Here is a 24,867-nt window from a genome sequence, read left to right as displayed (position 1 = left end):
ACTGGCTTTGGAGCAGAGGGACCTGGATTTCAAGCCAGGCTCTAGCCCATCACAAGCCACACTCTCTCAGGGACATGGCTAAAGCTCAGCTCCTGCCCAGTGGGACTAGTCACCCCCAGCTGGCTGTGCAATGAGCAGATGATAAGAGAATGTATGCAGAGTGCTTGGCACACAGTAGGTGCTCAGAAAACGCCAGCATTCTAAAAACAGATAATTTCCATTACAAATTTACTTGTGCCCGGGTTCGTTTGGGCACATGCAGTTAGTCTCCCTGAGTGCTGGGACAGCAGTGAGAAATTTAGGGTAGAGCCTAATCTCGAATGATCTCACCCCTCCACTGGCTGAAGAAGGAAGACACAGGACACCATTCCAGGAGTGGCTGGCTAGAGGCAAGCATAGTGTCAAAGGTGGCAGTGGGATGGGAGGGGGACACGTAATCAAGGCTGGCCTTCCAAGACTATTCTTTTCCCTTTTAAACCATGTGGGTAAAAATTTTCCATGTACAACCTCTTAAACACAACTTCCTCCTTACCAGGCACTTCCTTCATGCAACTATTCTAGAGCTAAGTTCATCAGGCTTACTTATCTGGTTTTCTTCTTTTTTCACTCTTGCCCAAGGTCCTGAAAAGTCCTCCTGGTATCTTATTCTTGCATTTTATAAAGGTTTCCATTCTGATTACAGAGGGAGTGGGCATTGTTTAAAGTGTGAAGATTCGTGCAGACTGTACCCATGTAAACCAAACATGGAAAAGCCAGCCATTCCTAACAGGAGCACTGGACTGGACTCCTGACTGTACAATGCATTTCAGAGACTCCAATGTAGACAGCCTGGACTACAACCAGCCCCCTGGTAACTGGTCACACAGCTCTTCTCCACACTCAGAGTCCACCAGCATGCTCAAATGTGGGGGAGATGGGTCCAGCACTGATGCATTTATGCCTGGGTCTGATGAACTGGAGATCTATGCCCTCCATATTTGCCTTCACTCCTCAGAATGGCTCTGCCCCTAGTTAGCTTCCAAAGAGATTCCTATTCAGAGCATTTATGGACCAAGCAAGACAAGAGCTACAGTTCAGCCCAGCTCCAAGCTACTCAACACACAGCATCAGTGTTGGCAGTGGACAGCATTTTAAGGAGTAAGTCACATGATACTAGCTAGCTGAGGGACCTGGAACTCACCTTCCTTCCTCATGCCACACAGTAGCCATCATTTTGAATGAATGAAGTAGTTCTTTATCTGATGCCCATGGAAAACATGGTCATTTCATCAGATCACGTATTTCCCATTCCAGCACAGTAGGAACAATGGTATAACCCATCAGGCCCAAATGGCCCAGAACAGAACAGGTATGAATACATAAAAATGGGATTTCTGTAGGACCCAGCATGCAAACACACACGGGGCACTGGACATGGCAGAGTTGATGAGGCCAATGGCCCCAGTGAACCAGGAGCTGAGGTTACAGGCTGCAGAGGGGCACTGGTGGGGGTCTGCCAATGGTCATAGGATTTAGGGACAGCCTCTTCACTCCAGGCCCAGGTTCCCTCTGCCACAGCAGACATTTCTCCATCACCTCAGTCAACAAACTAATTTTCAATTCTGTGTTTTGGAAGCAGGAAGGTCCACTGTCTTTTCTTTCACCAGAATGCCTCCTCTGCACTTTTGGTTCTCCCATATTTGGATTCTCCCCACACTGGGACACAGTCTTGTGTGCTTCTACCTGATGGAACACTCTGCAATGACAGCAACATTCTGGGTCTGTGCTGTCCAACGTGAGAGGTGACCACCGCATGCGGCTATTAAGCATGTGACACGTGGCTAGTGCAACCAAAGAACTGAAGTCTTCATTTAGATTTAATTTAAATCGCCACATGTGGCTACAGCTAACATACTGGACAGCCCAGGTCCGGAGTGCAGAGTATTCACGTGGAGAAGAGGTCAGTACATTTTTTTTTCTGTAAAGGGCCAGGCAATAAATATTTTAGGCTTTGTAGACCCTGTGGTCTGTAAATTCTGCTGCTGTGGTGTGAAGGTAGCCACAGACATTACCTACACAAACGGATGTGGCTGTGTCCCAATAAAACTTTATTTACAAATGTAGGCAGTGGGCCAGATTTAGTCATCAGGCTATAGTTTGCCAATCCTAACTTTGGGAGTTCAAACCCCAGAACTACTGCCCATGAGCTAAATGACCTTGGGCACTTTACCTTACAGAATCCTATATTCTTCATCTATAAAAAGGGAATAATAACAGCACTCACTTCTCAGGGTGGTTATATGAATTAACAGCGAAGCCTAACGCACAGTGGCATTCAAAAAGTACTTGTTGGGTGAATGAAAATGGGAAAGAACTGGTGCTTGGACTCGCACTATCCTATTTATTCCTCCCCCTCTGTTAAGTAGGCACTATTATTCCCAGTGCACAGATGAGAAAAGCATAGCTCAGAGAAGTGAAGTGGCTGAACCAAAGTCAAACGCCATCAAGTGGCAGCACTAGAACCCAGGGATCCTTTTTACTGGTTCTGTGCCCTACTCTCTCTTCTCTCAGGCTTTTCTAACTGACATCGGCCCCACCCAACATTCTGCCCAACTGTCTGGGCTCATCTGTACGGCCTTGTACTATAAGAGGCTCCATTTATAAAGGAAAGTTTTTTGTTTTTTTTTAAGGATTCTAAGACGTTGAGCTCTACTAGTTCCTGTTCCAGACACTGTTCTGGAGCCCATGTCACCAACAGTAATTCACTAGAACACCTCTCACAAGGCGGCTCCCCTCTAGCGTGTGGGCTTCCAGTGAGGTGTGGCAGGCTAGACCGCCACATGAAGTTCTGGCTGTGGCCCTTCCCCGCATCGCCTCCAAAACTGTAAAATGCTTCCCTGACCTTGGAGATGGCGACCAGAGAGATGCTCCCTGTAGTTCTTCCTAGAGGTGCAGGGGCCTTCACATGGGCTGATGCACCACAAACATGAACTGAACGATGGCTTGCTTCTTCCTGCATTTGGCATGAAGATCCAGCTCCCTCCCAAGTCTTCTCCCTATCTCCTCCTGCCTATCTCCTCCTCCATGTCTGCCAGGATCAGCACTGAGCAGAGGAGAGGGCAACCTGGGATTGCTGTCTTCTCCTCCAGGGCCCTAAGACACCAGTGGCTGTGACCACCATGCTGGCTCCAGTAGCAACCAGCGGGTAAGACAAAAATTGAGCTAAAGCTAAATCAGAGATGAGCAGCCAGACACACAGGGAACAAGTGCCTGGGCTCTAGCTCTCACCTATGCCTACACTCGGGGCTAAAAATTCAGCCCTGTCTCTAACAGCGCCCAAAGCCTGGCCAGGCCAATGGCTGCCTCCCATAAGGGACTCTACCCTGGTTCCCCCGGGTTCCACTGATCCACCCAGAAACTGGGCAGGATCAGCCACGCTCAGTCATCGTCTTACAAGTACAGGAGAAGGGCTTGGGCAGGCAGGAAGCTGGCAGACCCAGGGAGCTCCTCAGGTGAGCAGACGGACACCACCCTGGCCACGCTCCTCCATGGCAGAGGAGCACGCCACCACGCCATGTCTCAGAACAATGACTTCCTGAAATCACGTGTAACACATAAGGACTCACTTGAACCTCATACATGCTTTTAAAAATCATTTTTTGGCCAGGGGCAGTGGCTCACGCCTGCAATCCCAGCACTTTGGGAGGCCCAGGCGGGTCCATCACCTGAGGTCGGAAGTTCAAGACCAGTCTGGCCAACATGGTGAAACCCCATCTCTATTAAAAATACAAAAATTAGCTGGGCGTAGTGGCACATGCCTATGGTCCCAGCTACTTGGGAGGCTGAGGCAAGAGAATCACTTGAACCCAGGGGGCGGAGGTTGCAATGAGCGGAGATCATGCCAACTGCTGCACTCCAGCCTGAGTGACAGAGTGAGACTCCGTCTCAAAAAAAAAAAAAAAAAATCGTTTTTTCCCCCAAAGCAAGTTAGAACTCATTTACCTGTGGACTATCACGTACTCTCCTGAGCCCAGGTGTCTGATCCCCTCTCTGCTCCTACTTCTGGCCATAACGCTCTTTCACTCCAGTTTGGTGCTCAACTTTTGGCCTACGCAGACGCAGCCAGGCCAGATCCTCTTTTACTTTCTTTTCTAACAGGTGAAGGCATGTGCTAACCTCCCTGGGAATGAGATGAACAGAGAGGTTTACTGTTAAAATCAAAACCATCTGTGGCTAACTTACTCACTTTCTTCTTCCCTCAGGAGAAAATGCAGATGAGCAAAACCCTACCAGCCTTGGAAAAGACACCCCCCAAAGCCAAGATGGGCTGCTAACTGCAGTTCTGCCTCCGCCTCTGCACAGGTTCAGTATTTTTCTTAATTCTCTTCTGGGCCCAGGTCACATGCCACACAGTCAACGGGGCCTGGAATCTGGGCTGGCATCTGGGGGCGGCGGAGGCCTCAGGCGCACTGGCTGCCAGGAGTCAGGTGACTCAGGCCCGCCATTCTCGAGTGTCTGTGTCAGCAGCTTCCCCCTGCCTTTGAGAACACTGGTGAGAACAGGCTATGACAGAGCCCAAGGGGCACTGAAGCTCCCTCTTCCATTGCACCAACATGGTTAGGTGCCTGTTTTTCCCTTTAAAGAAAAAAAAAAAAGGTAGTTTTACACTGAATCAGACTATTTCAACTCACATAACGCCACAACTTTGACTTCTTTAGTTCCAGTGCAGCACAGGCAAGAGGTTCTGGAAGCTCTTGGGAATCCCAAGTGCCCCCGCTAAATGCGGGAGTTTTGTCTAAAAATAAACAAAGACCACATCACTCTGGCCAAGGCGGCACTTGAAAATTCTCAGAGGCTAGTCTCGTGCTTCTCCAGGAAGGTCATTCCAAGGTCAAAAGGCTGGGCCCCGGGCAGTGTCGCCCCGAAGGTGGGCCTTCTCCCAGCCCTTCGCCCTTCCCTTTACTGCCATCCTGACCTAGATCAGCTCCACTCCCCTCTGAAATCTACACTCTTCTCACCCAGGCTCCAGGTCTCCCAGATTCCCTGACACAATCTCATGCTGCTGTGACTGCGGACACCTGCTCTCCTGGTCTGGAATATCTCCTCCTCCCCATTCTTCATCTGTCTAAACTCCTGCTCATTCCTCAAGACTCAGGTCAGCTGTCACTCCCTCCAGGAAGCCTTCCCTGCCCTCCTCTCTTCAGCTCAGTTAGAGAGACCTTCTGTGACTTCCAGAGGACGGTGTAACTCACCAGTACCTTATGTAAACATATCTTCATTCATTCATTACACTGTGTCTAGCACATAGTAGAGCCTCAATAAAAACCTGCAGTCTGACTGTCCATAACACCAGCTATGAGCTCCTTAAAATCAGAGATTCGGTAGATGCATCTCTGAATTCCTTGGGGCCTGACGATGTGTCTGACACACATAGTAGCTGTTACTCCATATTGATTGAACTGCACGGAGCCTGGGGGCCACCGCCATGGCAGGTATGTTTTGTGCTCATCACAGGAACAGTGACACACCCAAGGAGGACACAGTGGGTGAGGATGACACGCTCCACCTGGCAGATGAGTTCTGTCACATCCATGAGACCAGAGGCAGCCGAGACACCTCAGAGACCTCCCTTACGCAGCCCTCACTCACAAAGCTTCAGGATCTCACTGTCCTAGCAGAAGGTCTACTTCAAGGCCACCCATGCCCAGCCACCTTGGTGGGTCCTCTGGAAAGGACGCTCTAGGGCCAGCCCCAGAGGGGAGGGGCTGTCACAGTCTGGAGTCAGGGCCCCCTTCCAGAACCTAGTAAATAGCATGAGTCTTCAGAGCCCATACAAAGAGGTCTCCCTCAAAGCTACCCAAAGTGCAGCAGGAAATCTCATGAGTCAAGACTGTCCATCCTGTTCACCCCACAGGATGCCAGCCAGCCCCAGACTCATGAGGCACAATGCTCACCAGACCCAAGGAATAGGCGCGTCAGGAGTCAGAGGCCTGTACCAACAGAAGCCAGGCAGCACAGCCTGGACCCTTCCCTCTGTCCTCCAAGCCAAGGGCTCCTTTCAAAGCTTCAGCAAGCTTAGATGAGCTCTTGCTCCTGCAGACACTGAGGTCAGTTTCAGGTGGCAAAGGGATCTAGAAGCAGCTGGAATCACACCGCAGGCTGAGCTGGGGGCAGGCACTCCAGCTGCAACCACATAACCTGCACCCGGAAGACGCTGACTCCAGGTGTCCAAGGCAGCTCCCCCAACGTGAGAGGAAGAGCAAAAAACAAAGATGCCCACTGCAAAGCACCTAAAGAGAATCCAAAAGGTGGTAAGTGGGCCCCTCACTCTCAGTCTAGGTAGGGAAGCAGCCATTAATTCCTTGGTTTCTAAAGAATTCATTCACAGAAGTGTCAGTCGCAGCAGAGCCAAGACGGTGAGGCCACATCATGACCCATACATGCATTTAACTTTCTATGCTTAGGAGCAAAACTAAATCACTTTTGGTAAACAAAGATTTAGTTTCCTAGAGAGAAAACTTAAAAGATTTCACCAGTCTCAACTCTTGGTGACAGACACACTGCAAACTAAACTGTAATGCATACTTTCAACTTTTCCTCCCGAAGAAACCCTACGCTATCTGAGAGAGGAAGATGCTGGAGGAGAAAAGGCTCTATCTGCCCCAGCCTGACCCGTCCAGCCAAGCCCAACTCCAGTTGAAGTCCCCTCTGCTCTGTCCTGTATCTTGTCACCACTGACTGACCTCCTCAGGGCAACCTGCCTGACTCATGTCCTTCCGGCCTCCCTTCAGTCCTCGCAACAGCACACGCTTGCCACAGGCTGCGTGAGATACTCACTAATGTTTAGTGGGCTCTAAGTGTCCTCACGTGTGGTCTCACTCAGGGCCCCGAACCTATGGGCTGGGGGTGCTGTCAGCACTGCCATATTCCAGAAGAGGGAATGGGCGCCAGAGAGATAGTTGCCTGCTCAAAGGCACATGGCATGGCCGGCAAAGGGCAGACCTGGGATTTGAATCCAGGCTTCTGATTCCAAAGCTGAATGCTACTTTTGCCCTCGATGATACAGAATTGGGTTTCACCTAGACTCTGCCCAAAGTTCCTCTGTGACGCCAAACAGTCCCATTCTTCCTGCAGCCACAAGAAGCACCTGGCTGGCATGCAGCCGACCACGGGCTTTGCAGCAGAACCCCTGCCTGCCCAGTCACACTCATCTCCTACCTGGCATTGCTCTGCAAGGCACTACGCCCATTGCAAGGGGCTTCTCAAACAAGCTCTAAACTGATCTTCCTAAAAACACCGGGTGGCAGGACCAGCAAGGTGAGAAATCGGAGGCCCAGTGAGGGTTACAGGGCAAATTAGGTCCAGCAAGTAGGTAGTCTGTGCCCACTATCTTCCAGCCAGGAAACTGAATCGTTTGACTGCCAAAGGGATTACAGGGGAGAGCGGTTCCTACGGCCCGGTCCCCAGGATCATGCCACAGAGGGGCTTCCATGCATCCTGCATTCCTTCTGGAGACTCAAAACCACAGACCTCTTTTCCCCCGGGCTCAGGAGCCAGGCTCCCTCTCCTCACCCAGATCATGGAGACAGCCAGCTGCAGAGAACTTAGTCTTTCCACTTCCAAACATGCAGAGAAGCTGCTCCCAGCCAGCGGACAGAACCTCCCTCTGCTCCCAGGCCCATGGCCAAGGCCAATGCCAGAGCAAGGGGAATTCCAGGCAGGGCTGAGGCCTCTCCCAGCTGGGCTTTGTCTGTCAGGGTGCTTCAGGCTTCAGCCAGAGGGCAGCCTGGGAGGGAGGGTGGCCTCCACGGGGTGGGGGCAGGCAGTAGCAACTGGAACCTGCATAAGCCGCCTCTCCTGCACAAGGCACAGTCCAGCTGCCAGGACACACAACGGCCCCAGACACGACCTGTACAAACCCAGCTATCCAGGAGCTCGAGGGCCCACCCATGCCGCCTCCTAGAAGTTGCAGCATGGCACCCAGGCAGGAGTTGCCAGGGAACACCCACTGGGCAATGCACATGTCTTACAGCAGGAACTCTCCTCCCCTGGTGAGCACTGGATGGAAAAGCAGCAGGGTGTGGTAGAAAGAATACAGGGCTGAGGTCAGCTGGGCCAAGTTCAAATCCCAACCTCCCCTCTCGACCTGGGGTGAGTGATTTCTCCAGGCAGCATGTCTTCAGCAATGAAATCGGGCTAGTCCCTGAGCCACAGGCTGTGCTGAGGATTAAATGAACTAATGAAGCAAAGTGCCCGGCTCCACACTGGACACCCAGCAGATGTCCAATCAATGTCTGCTAAATGAATGTGGAAATTGCAGCCCTGAGAAAAATAGCAATTCTCCTCTTCTCCCTTCACTGGGCCCAAACCCAACTCCCCACAGGGGGGAAGAGCCCTTATTCACTATTCACTACTCACCACCACCACAACACAGCCGCGCAGATTGACACACTTTTGGCAAAGAGGCCAAAACCTTTTTCATCAAGCTCACCTTTACAAGGTTTCAGCACCTTCCATTGGGACTGGGGGGTGGGGATGGGGGATGGATAGCATGTTTCACTTGGCTAATGAACGCTGTGAGCAATGATCAAGTTCACCTGCTGGTCTACGCTAAAGCAAGCTGTCTTGCAAGCAGGAATTAAGGTTCCACGTCATGAGAACACAGCAGTAGGGCAGGGACTCAGGAGACAGAGTCTGCATCTTTGAGAACTGGCTATGGGACCCTGGGAGAGTCACCTCACCTCTTAAGGTTCGGACCTCTCTTCCAGAAGCTTACATCAGCAGGCCCAAGAAGCTCTCGCTCTCCAAGTCCCCTGGCCATTCTAAACACAATTCTATGAAATGTAATCCTGAGTATGTTCACAGGAAGACAGGCTCTGAGCTGACAGAGTGACATTCACTGCAAACCTGGGTGAAAAAGACTCACCACTCACTGAGAATTGCCAGGATACGCCCTGGAACCTAACTGCATCTTTCCTCCCCTGAGCCCCAGGGGCACACGGTGTGCCAAACCTCCAGAAGGAGCAAGACCACTAGGACCGTGGGGAGGCAGGCCCTGCACAAGAACCGCCCTGAAACCACAGCCTGAGTAACATCTGCCCCCTTCAATCTGGAAAGAAGGTGGTTCAAAGGGACTGTGCTGAATCTTGGCCCAGCAGAAACAGAAATGACCTCGATGATGCCCACAGCAGACACTTCCCCTAGGGACGGGTGCCTCTCAGATGCCACTTCACCAAGACATAGCAGCAGCAGCAGAAAATGCCAATAGGTTTGCTCCACTCCCAAATACGAAAGCCCCCAATTTCCTGCTAAGGAACAGGGAAACTAAGGAACCGACCCCTAGGTATGCATGGGGTCTATTACAGCCCTCACTCCTCAGTCTTGGATGCACAAGAGAATCGACTCAGGAACTTTAAAGATACCAGTGCTGGGTTGCTGCCCCCTCTCCAAGACTGTGATGTAATTGGGCCTGAATGCAGCCTGGGCATCTGGATTTTTTTTTTTTTTTCAACCTTCCCAGGTGACTCTAATGTGCAGCCAAGGTTCAGAACCATTACTCTAGCTTCTAGAAGTTCAGAGCACAGGGGCCCCAGCACTCTCCTACAAACTCTTCAGGGGCAGAAAGGACAGCACGCCCAGCCAGGCAGGCCTTGCTAGAGATGGGTCTCCTTATTCTTCCTTCAAAACACACACACACTCACACAGCCCCCAGAACCAACCTGCAAAGAGCCATCTGTCTGAGACAGAATGCAGAGCTGCTGCCCAGCCCTGGCTGGGGCGTACCAAGTTCAGTCACACTGGAGGATATACAATTGTGTTCAGTTACTTGATTACTTTAGGCATGTAAATAAAATATGATATTGTACAGACCTGGAGTGGCAAACACCACATCATAATTCACTTTGAGACATCTGAATTACAAATGCAAAAAGAAAAAAAAGTTGGAAACACTTTTAAGAATCTCTCTGAATGGAAAATGGAATCTGAATAAATGGTGGTGCTTCCAGTGGGCTGCCAGGTTTACTTCCTGTTTCCCCCAGAAGGTCACCGGAAGTGTTTTCTTGTGGATCTGCCTTTTCTGAGATTGAAGCAAAACATCTCAGCCTCCCAAACTATGGCACTGCCTTTGGTCCTATAGTACATACAGATTCCAATCACTCCAAAAAAAAAACAAAAAACAAAAAAACACAGCCATAGCAGAGGGGAGCGGAGGAGAAAATGCAGTTAAAAGTTCTAGGTTTCTCTGTGGTGTTAACAAGACTAAACAAAATTTCTGCTTTGAGATAAAACAGAACCCAGTGCCTCTATCATATGAACACACAGCACGGCATATGGAAAGCAAGCAGGTTCTGAAGGAATAGAGCTCCTTCCTGGCTTTCTGCCTTCCGGCTATGTGGCCTTGGGCCAGTTACTTGGCCTCTCTGAGCCTCAGCTGTAACTGCAGGTTTGCTTTGAGAATTAGAGAGTGTATACAAAGCCCAGGGCCCAGGGTGGGCCTCCAACAACCAGTGGGTGCTGCCATTATTCTTTGAACAATCTGCACCCATTTCAGCTAAATCCTTGGGAATCATATTATACCAGCACAGGGGAAGAATCTGTTTCTTTGTTTAATGAGAGAACAAAAAGAGTGAGTGGAGGAGTCAGGAGTTAGCCTGCCACTGCATTCTGGGGTCAAATGGGCCGTTTACCAACATGATTTGCTTTCACCCTCCTGAGAGTGGCACCGTGAAAAAAGTCCTTCCCGAGACTTACAGATGCCCAAGAGGCAATGTGGTTTCCATGATATTCCAGCGTGGTCTGGCCAAGCTGTCCCCCATCCCCCACGCAAAAGCCAGCTTCCCCGTGCAGCCCCCACAGCAGGAGAGAGGGAGAACCATTAAAGAAGCGGGGGTGCCTGTCACACTTCTCTGTAACCCCTGACGTGATGTGAAATTCTACAAGGTAGACCCTTTGAAATGCAAAATCTTCCAGAGTCCTTCAAACGTGTTTTTATTTTCTCGGGTTCCTAAGGCTGCTTTCAGATCCACCCATCAGCATTTCCCCCTCTCAATCAACCCCACATTTAACCAAAAAAAAAAAAAAAAAAGCCAACAAGAAAAACCCAAGGACGTCTCTATTTTTCAGAAAAGCTCAAGTATCTCCAACCACTGTGAGGGGAAAGAAAATAAAATCTTCAGCTCCAGCCTCCTCGCATCACTCCAAGACACCCAGAAGCCAAGTTTCCTCTGGAAGATTTCCTCCCATCCCAGCCAGCACAGCACTCTGTTGCTCAGGATCTCAGAGAACTTTCTTAGATAAGAATCCGAGTTCTCCCTGACCCAAGTTCGGGAAGGTTAAGACAGGAACCACCAAAACCACAACCCGCAATACACGAAGCCCAAATCTTGCCCCAAAACCCTGTGCACGGGAGGTTTGGATTAAGCATCAAAGAGACATTACCTTAAAACAAAGTTGTTTGGCAAAGAAAAATACTTCACTGTAAGAAGAACCCTAGGGAACGGTAAATTGCTTTTGAATATGGACTTTTCAGTGGCGCAGTCATTAATCATGTTAATGTAAACTGCGCTACAACAAAAATTTTCTAAGCAAGTCTCAGGGCACATCAGCATATCTAAGCCTCTGGGTTTGTTTCCAAAGTTCACATCCCGGCAGGCAATGAAACTGCTGTTAATGGGGTCAGCTATTACAGTGCCGTCCCCAACCTTAAGCCATAATAAAGGTGACTCAGCCATCCAGAAAAAACCCTCAAAGTTAGGCAGGAAACAAACAAATTAATCAGAGAAAGAGAGTCAATGATTTTTGGAAAGTGTATTCACTGGACAAGTTTAAACAGAAACTCTCCCTGAATGATCGGACTGACATTTCAGGAAGGAGTTGGGGGAGAACAATCAACACTCCTCCCAGCACCCAAGTCCCCTGGCCAGACCCTGTTTTGTGGAGTGGAGGGGAGGGCAGCAGCTGGACGAGGCGAGGAGGAGAGTCCAGCAGAGCTAAGCTTCGCTGAGCCCCGCCAGCTCCGGCTATGTGCTTCGTGTTGGCAACGAACCGGTTCTTTCAAAAGAGGAAGAGTCTGACAAAAAGGACAGCTGCAGCAAAGCAGAAGCTGAGGGTAAAAACCTCTCCAAAGCCCTGAGCTCGGGATTCTCCCCTAAAGTTAAACAAATCAAAACACCATTGGGGTTTGCAAGGACTAGTTAATCTATTAGTCTTCCCCTTGCTGGATCAATTAAAGAGAGTCCCTCCACATCTGGTTTCCATCGAAAACCGAAACTTGTATTATCAGCATATTACATAACAAATTATGCCTGCAGGTTTCTTTTATTACACATCAGAGAGGTGTGCGTGGTGGTGGTAATGATGGGGGTTGTGCCGATCTGAGTATTTGCTTATTTCGGTCTTTTTATTTGAGGGCAAGAACAGAAAAGTTTTCCATACAATGCGCAATTTAACTGCAGAAAGTCACGCTGCCCAAATAAAACATCAACTGAACAATCCGAAGGTGGGCCCAGAGCTCAGTCTTCAGGGCCCAAGGCATCGAGCGGTGGGTGAGAAGAGTGTGCTTTTTAAAAGAGCTCCGCAGCGTCCCCTGCTGCCAGCTCCTAATATTTAAACACAGCTCTCTCCTCTCTGGCCTCCACAAGGGGAGGAGAGCAGGCTGGCCCTTCCTGAGCTTCAATCAAGGGTCAGGCGCCTGCTCACTGGACCCGCTTAAAGGAACCCAAGCCCACTAGGTTTCTATAGGGAGGATGGGGAGGCTAGCGGGGCAGTGAGAGAATATACAAGGGGGAAGAGAAAGACTAAAAGATGGAAACAGAAAGAGCCTAGGAAATAATACCAGGACTTCCCATAAAATGTCAATTAAGCGTAACCACCACGATGACAATAAAGTATCATAAAGCTCTTTCCAAAAGAACTTTATGAACTTCCAAAATGCTATGTGCAACATACCCCACGTTGAAAAGAGAAGGGGGAAACTGATTTAAAACATTATGAACCAAGACAGTGGAATGCTCTCTACTTTGTCCTGAGAAGACTGGAACATTCAAGTCCACTTCTGCAGCAGTGAGGTTGCTAGTTTCTATTTAAAAACTTGTCTTTGATATCAAAATGACTGCACATGAATCTCACCTTCTCAGAAGAAAATAGGAAGTCGTTGGGCAACATTATTTGAAATTAAATCGCCTCGTTCTCTGAAGGAACGTTTGGAAGAAAAAAAATACAGGCCTTCCCCACGCCTCTCCTTAGCTTTCTAACCTGAAAAAGCGCCTGGAAGCTGAATCGGCAGACTCCCAGGTTGCATGATGGGTGACAGCCAAGTGCAGACACAGAGTCAAGGGCTACCAATCCTGAGCCAAACCTTCTCCCACTGAATAGGACTATCAATTGGGACAAGTAGCTGTTTCTGTAGTCCACAGCTAAAGGCGGGGGAGGGGACCCTGTAGACCTGCAATTCAATATCAAAACTGTAACTGACACAAGTTACTCTTAAATAGATAAATTAAAATGAAACCAAAACCTGGCCTAATAAGGAACAGTGAGTTTCACCTGGTCGGCTGACTCCATTCCTTCCCAAGTCCTCAAACCAGGTGGCATCTTTTAAACGAGTCCAGGATCTGGAGCAAGGAGGAATCTCCCTGCCAGCCGGTGGGGACTGCTGGGAACACATATGCTAGCATGTCATTTGGAAGTCTGCTAATATGTTGTAAGCAGCACAAGACGCTTGCCTGGCTTCCCAGGCCAATAAACAATGCCATTCCAACTCCTGCAGCAGTCAATAGGAAACAGTCCCTTTTCTCCACCATCCAACAATTGAACAAACATTTGTTCCTGTTGAACAACCGTCAGCCTGGCTCCATCTGCACCCGCTCCTGCAAGGCGAGCGCGGCGGCGAAGGCGGCGGCACAAGTGCCCACCCCAGGATCCCAGACCTGGAATGCAAGCCATTCCGGGGGCCACTTTCCTAACACCACCGAGTCCAGAGATTGTACCGTATGGAAGACTCGGAGTGTGGCCTATAGGAGGCAGAATCCCATTCATCAAACGCTGCAAAGAGCTTTTCTTTGTTCACCACCGTCCTAAGTACAGTACGTGTTAATGAGCCCGGGCGGTCAGATGGAAGGAGCTCGGCTTCAGGGGGCGTCCGAACGCGAGGGACCCGGGCAAACCTGTCCGCGCGGTTCGTCGCTGCTGCGGCGCCCCGGCCCGTATTACCAGCATTGTTCCCCAAGTCCGAAGACGGGGGTGGAGAGCTGGGGGCTGGGGGCAAGGTGGGGGGCGGGGGGAGCGAGAACCCACTTGGGACAACACAAACCGCAAACCCTCCCCTGATTCCGGGTGTCCTCGTTTCTTTCGTCTCTGCCCCAAGAGAAACCCTGAGCGGGGAACCTGACTCCCACGGGCTTGCAAAATCCAAGACTAGCAAAAATGTGACTCGACCAGTGTGCCTGTGCCGGACGGCCCTTCTCGCCATGTGCAAAAGCCACGCCGGCGCGGACGCCCCCACTCCGCAAGCCCCAGCCGTGGCCTCCCCGAGGGCTTCCCCCGCCCGGGACAGAATGCCCCCTCGCCCCCTCACCCCCATCCTGACGGCCCCGGACAGTCCAGCAGCAGCAGAGCCCGCCGCCTCGCTCCCGCACCCCGGGGGTGGCGGGTGCAAACTTCCGCGAACAAAAGAGTTGTCTGCAAACGATGCGGGAACTTCGGGGCGAATGGGGCCGCCCGGCTCCCGAGACTCCGCGCCTCCTCCGCAGCGGGTAGTCAGGGCTCAAGCCGAGACGCGGAGAGGACACCCCCAGGCGCAGCAATCCCCGCGCCCGCCCGCCGTGGCCTGGGGAGCGCAGACTTTTCCGCCGCAGCCAGGCTTGTTCCTCCCCACGCCTGTGCTCTGACAAGTCTCACGCCTGCATCAGGGGCGAGACTAAGCTCCCTGAGAAACCGCCCGACCCAACTCAAAGGCGAAACAAGGCAGAAAAAAAGGAAACCAGCAACATTAGGAAAAAAGAAAAAAAAAAAGGCAAGCCCATTGCGCACGCAAGCCGGGCTCCCTCCAGCCGGCGGCCGGGACGCACACGGCCCGGACCTCGCTCGGGGCCAGCCCCCCGGCCACCGCCGCCACCGCCCGGCCCCGGGTCGCTTACTGTGCGCGGCGGGGCGCTCCGGGCGCGGACCCCGCGCCGTCACCGCCTGCGCTAGCCAAGTCGTCCGGGCTGCCCGCCGCGCGTCCGCGGTGCGCACGCTCGCCTGCCGGCGCCGAGCGCTTTGTACGAGCGGCTCCCGGGGAGGAGGAAATCGACTTGTCACTTCCTGAAGTGTTTGCAACTCGTCCCTTTAACCGGCACCGACCAGGCCGCCCGCACCCGCCGCCGCCGCGGGGCCGCCCGACCGCGGCTGCGTGAACTCGGCCCGGCGCTTAGCGGGCGGCGTCGCAGGCCCGGGCGCTAGGCGCGGCGGCGGCGTGCAGGAGGCAGGCGGCGTGCGGCGGCGGCGGCGGGCGAGTGTGCAGTGCGCGCAGCCGCCGATGGGCGGGGAGTGAGGGACTCGCGGCGCGCCGCCGGCGGGGCTAGAGGGCGTCCTGCGGGCTCAGCCGCGCGCCGCTAGCCGCGTTCGCGCTTGCGAGGCCCCGGGACGCGGGAAGTGGCCCCGGGCCTGCGCCGCGCCACCGCGGCTGCCCGGGCCCCGCGCCAGGGGCCCTACGGGCTTCTCTCCCCGCCCCCCGCACGAGCCAGGATGAAAACGCTGGGCCGCATAGGCTTCAGGCGTCCAGCTTCCGGGTTGTTAGATGCCGAGGTTTAAAAGAAACGATCACTTCAGTGGCGTGCAGGACTGCGGGCGGGTGGGGTCGGAGGTGGGGGGGACCTTGAAGTGTTGTCACACTTTGGAAAAATAAAGCGCAAGTTTCCTAACTCGGGGTGCTGAGAATGTGCACTTCAGAAGCCACATCCAAAATACATGCAACTGGCGAAGGAAGGATTTGTGGTTGCTAAGCAGAGGCAGAGCATGTTTAGTTCTGTAACTTAGGATGTTGACTTAAGTTCAGGAATGTAACCCTGATAGAATAAGCAGAGTATTTTCATTGTGCTGCTCACCTGGGGGAGGGGGATCGTTTTCCTTGTGAAGTGAAGCCCTAGATTTCCCATTACTCCTTCCTAGTGGTGTGTGTTATTTTATTGACCTTGTATCCAAAAAGCGATTTTTAAAGAGAAGGTTTTTTAAAACTCCCTATGCCTGTTTTCTGTTCTCCTTTGCCAAAAAAACAAAACACCTCATTACTTTACATGGATTGTGTCTGCGCCATTTGAATGGTTCTATTCATAAATAAGGAAACTTTCTGTTGCTTCTAGGAACATTTAATTGGTTTTAATCCAATGTTTCAATCCCAGTATCAAACATAAATGAACAATTAACTTCTTGAGCTTTGTGCGCTTGGGAAACTATTATATTTCATGGCTATTGCTGAAATATTTCAGAATATCATCACACTGGACCCATTCTTTTCAGAAAAGCATGAACTGACATCTCCTTTCACACTACAGCTCACTCCACTGAGTTCTGCTGCATGATTAGAATGGACAGCAATCAGTGGAAAGAATATGAGTCTATTCATTTCAAGTTACATGATGTGGGATAGAGTCAGTTCATCCTAAGATAGCCAAAATGAGCTAACATACAGAATACTAAGATATTGATATGCTTACCCATATACGTTGCTTTTTAAAAATGCATTAAGGACCAATCTTGAAAGGAACAAGATCTAAGAACCGATGGTGAACAAAAGAAGGCCCAAGGAATAATCTAAGAATGCTGCTATGCTTAACGAAGAGTCAGTGTTTCCCTAAAGCCATCTGATATCACACAATCACCTCAGCCTTTGAGAGCTTTACGGATAGAGTTTAATTTACTAACGTTTTATTAGGAAGCCTAGAGTGACTCCTGCTGGCAAACATTCAGTTTATTCCTACAATTACTAGTTCATCAGGTCAACTTAAAAAACAAGATGCAGGGTCCCAAGCCTGGAAACAATTATTACAACCATTATTCTTGTTGCTTTCAGGATGATTTGCGTTTCACATTCCAAGGATGGTGGTCATGGCCAGTTCCTCTGCTGTAACACCTCCTTTCCAACCTAAAGCAGCCTGTTTTTCTGGTTCTGAGGCTTTCTTGAGGCTGTCTAGAACTAATATACTTGCTTAAGAAGTTATGCTGTTAACCAATAAATAGTTACTTCTCATTTTCTAGATTTGTATCTCCAAAGGCTAAAAAGATATACCTACATTAAGACCTGTGTCACACTTAACCTTCTGTACTATAGGCTCTTCCCACATGATATAATAATCCTACAGCTATATTGTAAAACATCCTCATTTCTTAGTGCTCAGCTCCATAGTTCTTTCCTATGAAAAAATTCTACCCAAAAGGTTGTTGTTATATTAGAGTTCTGCTCAATTCAGAAGAGTAGCTAAAAACGTAGAACTCTGGATTTAAAGCTATGTAAAAGCTGCAATGGGGCGGGGACATGGAGCTAAACTGTCTACCTTTGTTCAATCCAAGATGGTCAAAACCAAATCAAAACCAGATTTTGCACACAACCAGACACCTAAATGCAAATTCATAGGCCAATTTAGGAATAAATCTATAAATAACCTAAAAACTATTACTTGTAACTTTTCCATTATCATCAACCAACACTAACCTGATTAAGCCAGAGAACACCCTGGGAAATATAAAATGCAGGGATTACTTGCAGTCTTTTACGTCAAGACCAATATATGACGGCCCAGCACAGTGGCTCACGCCTGTAATCCTAGCACTTTAGGACGCCAAGGCAGGCGGATCACTTGAGGTCAGGAGTTTGTGACTAGCCTGGCCAACATAGTGAAACCCTGTCTCTATTAAAAATACAAAAATTAGCCAGGCATGGTGGCAGACACCTGTAATCCCAGCTACTCAGGAGGCTGAGCCAGGAGAATCGCTTGAACCTGAGAGGCAGAGGTTGCAGTGAGCCAAGATCGCACCACTGCACTCCAGCCTGGGCGATAGAAAAAGACTCCATCTCAAAAAAAAAACAAAAAAACAAAAAACAAAAAACACAATATATGAAAACCAGGGATAAAACACAGCAATCCTAGTTCTCCCAAAGAAGGACTACCAAATAGAGGCACACTTGTGTCTAAGGTATGCAACACATTTCCACTCAAAACTGCCTGGGAGATAGAAATTGAGTATCATTCTATATTAGAGAGCTCCCCTATTACAAGTTTAAAGCTCTTAAGCAACAGGATGACAATAAGGGTGTGTTTTATTAAGGGTGTAACCTACTATAACTTGTATCAACAAGCTAATAAAAGTATTCACCTAAGCACATTTGTGCAGACGAGGGTAAAGGTTGGGTTTTGATATGCACTAAGGAGTGTCCTAGGTAGTTAGTGGGTGTTTTATTTTTATGCCTTTAGAACCAGATAAATGTGACGTTCAAACAAAAAGCTGAGCTTTGAGGATTGAGCAAGTACCAGCAAATGTTCAGTTTTTCCCATCAAATCTATCTGTATGTATGGTTGTAAAAAGAGCTTACCACGAAAAATTATAAACTGGTTTGAGAGAATAACATACTGTCCTTTTTAGACTAACAAGTGAACTAAACAAACGCCAAACGTTATACACTGGACTCAACAGCAGTATGCAGATGCACGTGTATTCACCCCTTTATTTGGCTTCCAAAAGCCACTGCCTCTTTGTCACAACCCTTGTATTAAAAGCCAGTCATTCACATTTCACACTGTTCTTTCTACATTTGAAAAGATCTTTTTTAAAGCAGAACCTTTCTAAAATTGCTTATAATAAATTATGAGAAGACAGACATCACCAAGTCCACCTTAAGTATTTTCAAAAAAGATAGGTGACTGGAAATAAATTAGCAAAATATACTTCTTTGGAAAATATAAGAAGTTTCTGGTTATAGATGGAAATAAAAAATCTGAACCTATCATGGGGGCAATTTTCATGTCTTACTAAGAAAAAAAAGTTCTGTAAATTTTCCCACATCTTTGTCCAGCTACAACTAATAACCCTACCTACATTAGCATGTAGGGATCACATGACACATTAATCCCTCTGTTCTTCCCTGTCTGTTCTTTTTATCCGCTGATGAAAATAAGAAATGAATTATAGCTCTGGCTGGAATCATGCATGTGTGTATATACATACATACATACATACATGATACATATATATACACACGTACCTTTTTAAAGAGGTATTTGGTTCCTGAGGACAAAATTACTCTTTGATCCAAGAACTAAATAAAACAATTTATTTTCACTGAAAAATAACCTCAGCAATGAGTTTAATAATACCAATCCCACTCCTTTGATACAAAATAAGAGTTGAAAGCAGCTTGAAGAGGAGTGACTATTGAGATCAGCGCATGTGAAGCCACACAGCTTTGTAACTGACTGTCTAGCACCATTGAGGTACGAAAGCATGCCAGCTGGGCCAGCATTGTGCACCACAAAGTATGGGTTGTGAGCCTAAGTCCTGAACACAAACCCTGCTTTCCAAGTTGGCAGGTGCTGAAAACACAGCAAATGTCACGCTTGCAACTCACTGGATGGAAGAGTTCTGGTAAAGTAAGCTAAAAAGAACAGAGCAACAGTTAAAACTTATTCCAACTTCATATTTTTTTTTTCAAAGTTAATAGTAGCTACTGGTATTATGTGCTACAAGAAAACACACACATGAATAACAAACATTTAAAAGTTTATGTATGGTAAATAAAAAGCTTTAAAAAAGTGTAAGAAAGGCTTTTCACTATCTACATTCAAAGTAAATGGCATAAGTAAAACTTATTAAACCTATTTTATTATTCTAATACTAAGGTTCAAAAGCATCTGTTTATGATCTTACATGAAGTAGACTCTAATTATTATCATTATAACATGGTGAATTCCCTAGTTTGCTTCAGTTACCCCACCAAAAACATATCTAAAAACAAATTACAGTATTTTCATATTGCTATATTATAAATTGCATTTAATCTAGAAAATATTTCAACTGTAGACCAGGCTAAATGTTTGTTCCCATCTTTAAATGAAACCATTTCAACTTTTTTTCTTAAATATTCTTTAGTGGAATTCACATTCAGTATTTGAGATATAAGCTCAAAACTTAATTTTTCTCTTGTCAACTATCTGCCATAAGTCATTGCCTCAAGAAAAATCGATTCTGAATTCATCCCTAGTGATATGCTCAAAGCTACTGCTCTCCTGCCTTTCCCCCTAAAAATGAAACTGAGTAAATTTCATTTTCAGTAGGTAGAAAGGAAACTAAAACTAGATACAGTTGGTGATTTCACAGAGCTTAAAAACCCAATCTAAAGGCTGAATCCTTTGGATTTAAAATGTCAAGAAAAGAAATCAGCCTCTAGTTCTAAAAGGCAGAACATTCCTGGGAGCAGTATGAAAAGAACATTTAGCCTACATACTAGCCTGTGAATTTCTTAACTCTCCTCAGCAGTTTGTCAATCTATTATATTAACCAAAAGCAAAGATCTTTTGTTTGAATTCATACCCATGACTGTTCTAAGAGAGACTAGCCTTGCTGATTTTGTACGTGTGTAACCTGCAGCTATAGGTTTAACTGTACCTATAATATGAAAGAATTGATATGAATGAGAAGTTGGCTTACTATTTTAATTACCAGTTTACAGCTTCTCTTAACTTTTACAAGGGACAAAAAGCAAAAAAAAAAAAAACACCTTGATCAAAACCAGGTTAGTCAACCACTGTACTGTTAAACTACCTAACATAAAGAACTGAAGCTTTGATTCTGTTCTGTCCTAAAGAGGTACATCATATCATATTGACCTCAACTCTGTAGAACTTTCTTAAAATGGTTAAAAGACTAAAGCCCTCTAGGATTAACTAGAGAAAGCAATATGGCTCTGGCCAACATATCTATAGTCATGTTAAGCATTCTAGACATTGAGATAGTCATATAACCACCAATAAAAAGGTCAAAGAAATAAACAAACCTGAAACACCAAATGTTTTCTTTTGTTTTTCTTTTCTTTTTTTTTCTTTGGAGACGGAGCCTCACTCTGTCGCCCAGGCTGGAGTGCAGTGGCATGATATCAGGCACTGCAACCTCCGCCTCCCGGCTTCAAGCAATTCTCCTGCCTCGGCCTCCTGAGTAGCTGGGACTACAGGTGCATGCCGCCACTCCCAGCTAATTTTTTGTGTTTTAGTAGAGACGGGGTTTCACCGTGTTGCCAAGGCTGATCTTGAACTCCTGAGCTCAGGTAATCTGCCCGCCTCAGCCTCCCAAAGTCCTAGGATTACAGGTGTGAGCCACCGAGCCGGGCCAAACCAAATGTTTTCTAGAGTAGCATAAACAACTGATTCATCATACTTTTTACACACTACACTGTCAATTCTAGTATAAACTCAGGACAAATCAGATAAACTAAAGTATTACTCAATATCAAACCTGAAAATGTCACCATGAATGGCACTGTTAACTTACAGCAAAGGAAATAAACCTGAATCACTGATCAAGGATATCAAATCTGGATGATGCAAAGTAAAAATCAATTATAAAATTTCAGGCCACTGCTTCCTAAATGGCCAATACAAGACCCAAATCCAATTCAACACTTTCATTAAATCCAATGCTACCAGCTTCCTAATGCATGATCCTATAGGGACATGCTCTTGGTTCCTTTGTCTGATATCACTTGGAATAATGCCTTGGCACTCAGACCTAATGAAGGAAGGTATACCATATCCTTGTCCATTTGGTTTCAATTCAAATGCACCCACATTAACATTTTCCCCCACCATACCTACATTTCTTAGTAAATAATTACTGGGGCCAGATGCAATGGCTCACACCTATAATCCCAGCACTTTGGGAGGCCAAGGCGGGAGCACTGCTTGAGGCCAGGAGTTCAAAGCCAGCCTGGGTAACATGGCGAAACCCTGTCTCTACAAAAATTACAAAAAATAGCTGGGTGTGGTGGCACATGCCTGTGGTCCCACCTACTATGGAGGTTGAGGTTGGAGGATCACTTGAGCCCAGAAGGTTGAGGCTGCAATGAGCCATGATTGCACCACTGTACTCCAACCTGGGTGACGTAGTGAGACTCTGTCTCCAAAAAAAAAAAAAAAATTACCACTTAAAACAGATAATGATCTAAATCCAAGGGGTATTCTTAGTCTCTGCTGACACATCATAAAGGACATTTCATGAAAATCTGGCATTATAATATCTGGTCCTCATTTCTTTTTTTTTTTTGAGATGGAGTCTCACTCAGTCACCCAGGCGGGAGTGCAGTGGCATTATCTCGGCTCACTGCAAGCTCCGCCTCCCGGGTTCATGCCATTCTCCTGCCTCAGCCTCCCGGTAGCTGGGACTACAGGCGCCTGCCACCACGGCTGGCTAATTTTTTTTTATTTTTAGTAGAGACAGGGTTTCATCATGTTAGCCAGGATGGTCTCGATCTCCTGACCTTGTGATCCACCCGTCTCGGCCTCCCAAAGTGCTGGGATTACAGGCGTGAGCCACCGCGCCCGGCCAATATCTGATCTTCATTTCTTAAATGACTGAAAAAAAAAAAAAAAAGGTACTTCAAGCCCAGCACAGTGTACCGCTCAGGAGTCCCAGCTACTTCAGGGGTTGAGGCAGAAGGACTGCTTGAGGCCAGGAGTTTGACTCCAGCCAAGCAATACAGTGAGACTTGGTCTATCAAAAAAATAAATGCTTCAGCACCAGCGCTAGCTAGAGATTAAGGAAGAAGCTACACAGCATGATTTCTAAGAAGTTCTGAAAGGCCTACCTAAACTTTCCCTCTCACTTATCTAGCACCCCTCCTCTCTTCACTCATTTAATCACTCCTAGAACACAAATGCCTACAATGGAACTGAATATACTAAAACCATGGCACTGAGGGGTAAAATCTCAAACAATTAAACATATTAGCTCCATGGGAAGAAGGGTCCTTGGAGGAAAGAACACTGATTTGGCCTTGGTGTGTGCCAGCAATCCCGCTAAGCTGCTTTACATTTCTCACTTAATATTCACATTCCTAATATGCAGGGTCTAAACCACTGCTTCTCTCTCCAAGCTGTTTCACTGAAATGTAGGGAAGGGAAACCAACCTTGAGTACCTACTATACAGAAGGTACTCTGCTAGCACCTTTAACATACTTCCGTTTCACTGGGGAAATAAGCAGTTACAGAGACAAACTGACAGTAGCCTGGACAGACACAGGGCATAAGAAGGGCAGACCCATATACTATATACACTGTAGTATATACAGCATACTATATATAAGAAGGGCAAGGGCCGGGCACGGTGGCTCACACCTGTAATCCCAGCACTTTGGGAGGCCGAGGCGGGTGGATCACAAGGTCAGGAGATCAAGACCATTCTGGCTAACACAGTGAAACCCCGTCTCTACTAAAAAAAAATTCAAAAAAAGTAGCCAGGGATGGTCGCGGGCATCTGTAGTCCCAGCTACTCGGGAGGCTGAGGCAGGAGAATGGCGTGAACCCGGGAGATGAAGCTTGCAGTGAGCCGAGATCACGCCACTGCACTCCAGCCTGGACGACAGAGCGAGACTCCGTCTCAAAAAAAAAAAAAAAGAAGGGCAGACCTATATACTATACCCATATACTATACTCAGAGTGGTAAATTAGGTCATCTGTGTGTAGTTTGTGTCTTGTGTCAAAAAACAACCATATTGGGGAGATTCCTCAAATTATCACAATTTTCCTAAGGCCCAGTCTTGGTCTCAATCTTTCTATATATAAAAATGGAAGTGGACTAAACAATAAGATGTAAATTCCTAACTTTCCTGGATATCTCTAGGCCAGGCACGGTAGCTCACGTCGGTAATCTCAACACTTTGAGAGGCTGAGGCAGGAGGATCACTTGAGCTCAGGAGTTCAAGACAAGCCTAGGCAACATAGTGAGACCCCATCTCTACAAAAAATAGGAAAATTAGCCCAACATGGTGGCATGCACCTGTAGCCCCAGCTGCTAGGGAGGCTGAAGCAGGAGGATCACTTAAGCCTGGGAGGTCAAGGCTGCAGTGAGTCATGATCACACCACTGTACTCCAGCCTGGGTGACTGGGTGACAGAGAGAGACTCTATCTAAAAAAAAAAAATAGGCCGGGTGCGGTGGCTCACGCCTGTAATCCCAGCACTTTGGGAGGCCAAGGCGGGCGGATCACAAGGTCAGGAGATCGAGACCATCCTGGCTAACACGGTGAAACCCGTCTCTACTAAAAATACAAAAAATTAGCCAGGGGTGGTGGCGGGCACCTGTAGTCCCAGCTACTCGGGAGGCTAAGGCAGGAGAATTGCTTGAACCCAGGAGGCGGAGCTTGCAGTGAGCCAAGATCACACCATTGCACTCCAGCCTGGGCGATAGAGTGAGACTCTGTCTCAAAGAAAAAAAAAAAAAAACCTTTCGGTCAAATGTATACAAACTTATCAAATAGATATCAGTGACAACACTCAAATACGAAGTTTAAGAAAACATGGACAAAGGTTTTTTTTAGATTGAATACTCATCTGACTGCTTCAAATATTTTATGTACATATGTATGTATGAGTACAGATACCTTGGTTTAAAAGAACCATCAAGTTACCTAACAACTGACAGTTAGCAAATGGAGTATTTAATCTCCCCATCTATACAGTCGACCCTTGAACAACATGGGTTTGAACTATGCGGGTCCACTTATACTTGGCTTTTTTCAACCAAACTCAGATCGATAATCCAATATTCTTGGGATGCAAAACTCACCTATGTATAGATTTGGTTATAAGCAGGTGTTCCCAGTATCCCTCGTGCATACCAAGCGACAGCTATTCTAGAAGCCTATTT

The 24,867-nt window shown here is 47.7% G+C and overlaps 1 protein-coding gene across 2 annotated transcripts in view; it reads right to left on the bottom strand.

The window, feature by feature from the left end:
- Positions 1–15,482, bottom strand: part of FAM53B (family with sequence similarity 53 member B) — a 122,000-nt gene extending 106,518 nt beyond the window's left edge. The window contains exon 1 of one of the 2 annotated variants that reach the window (XM_003277769.4): positions 15,117–15,482. The gene's annotated coding sequence lies outside the window, so the exon portion shown is untranslated. Of the gene's footprint in view, positions 1–3,981; positions 4,246–15,116 lie in introns of those variants that run through there. The other variant, XM_030805831.1, reaches the window with a different exon arrangement.
- Positions 15,483–24,867: the final 9,385 nt, after the last annotated feature.

The sequence above is a fragment of the Nomascus leucogenys genome, chromosome 3 (assembly GCF_006542625.1).
Source record: "Nomascus leucogenys isolate Asia chromosome 3, Asia_NLE_v1, whole genome shotgun sequence".
In the NCBI taxonomy this organism is placed as follows: Eukaryota; Metazoa; Chordata; class Mammalia; order Primates; family Hylobatidae; genus Nomascus; species Nomascus leucogenys.
Note: the sequence above shows the minus strand (reverse complement) of the source record. Positions and strands in the feature narration are given on the sequence as shown.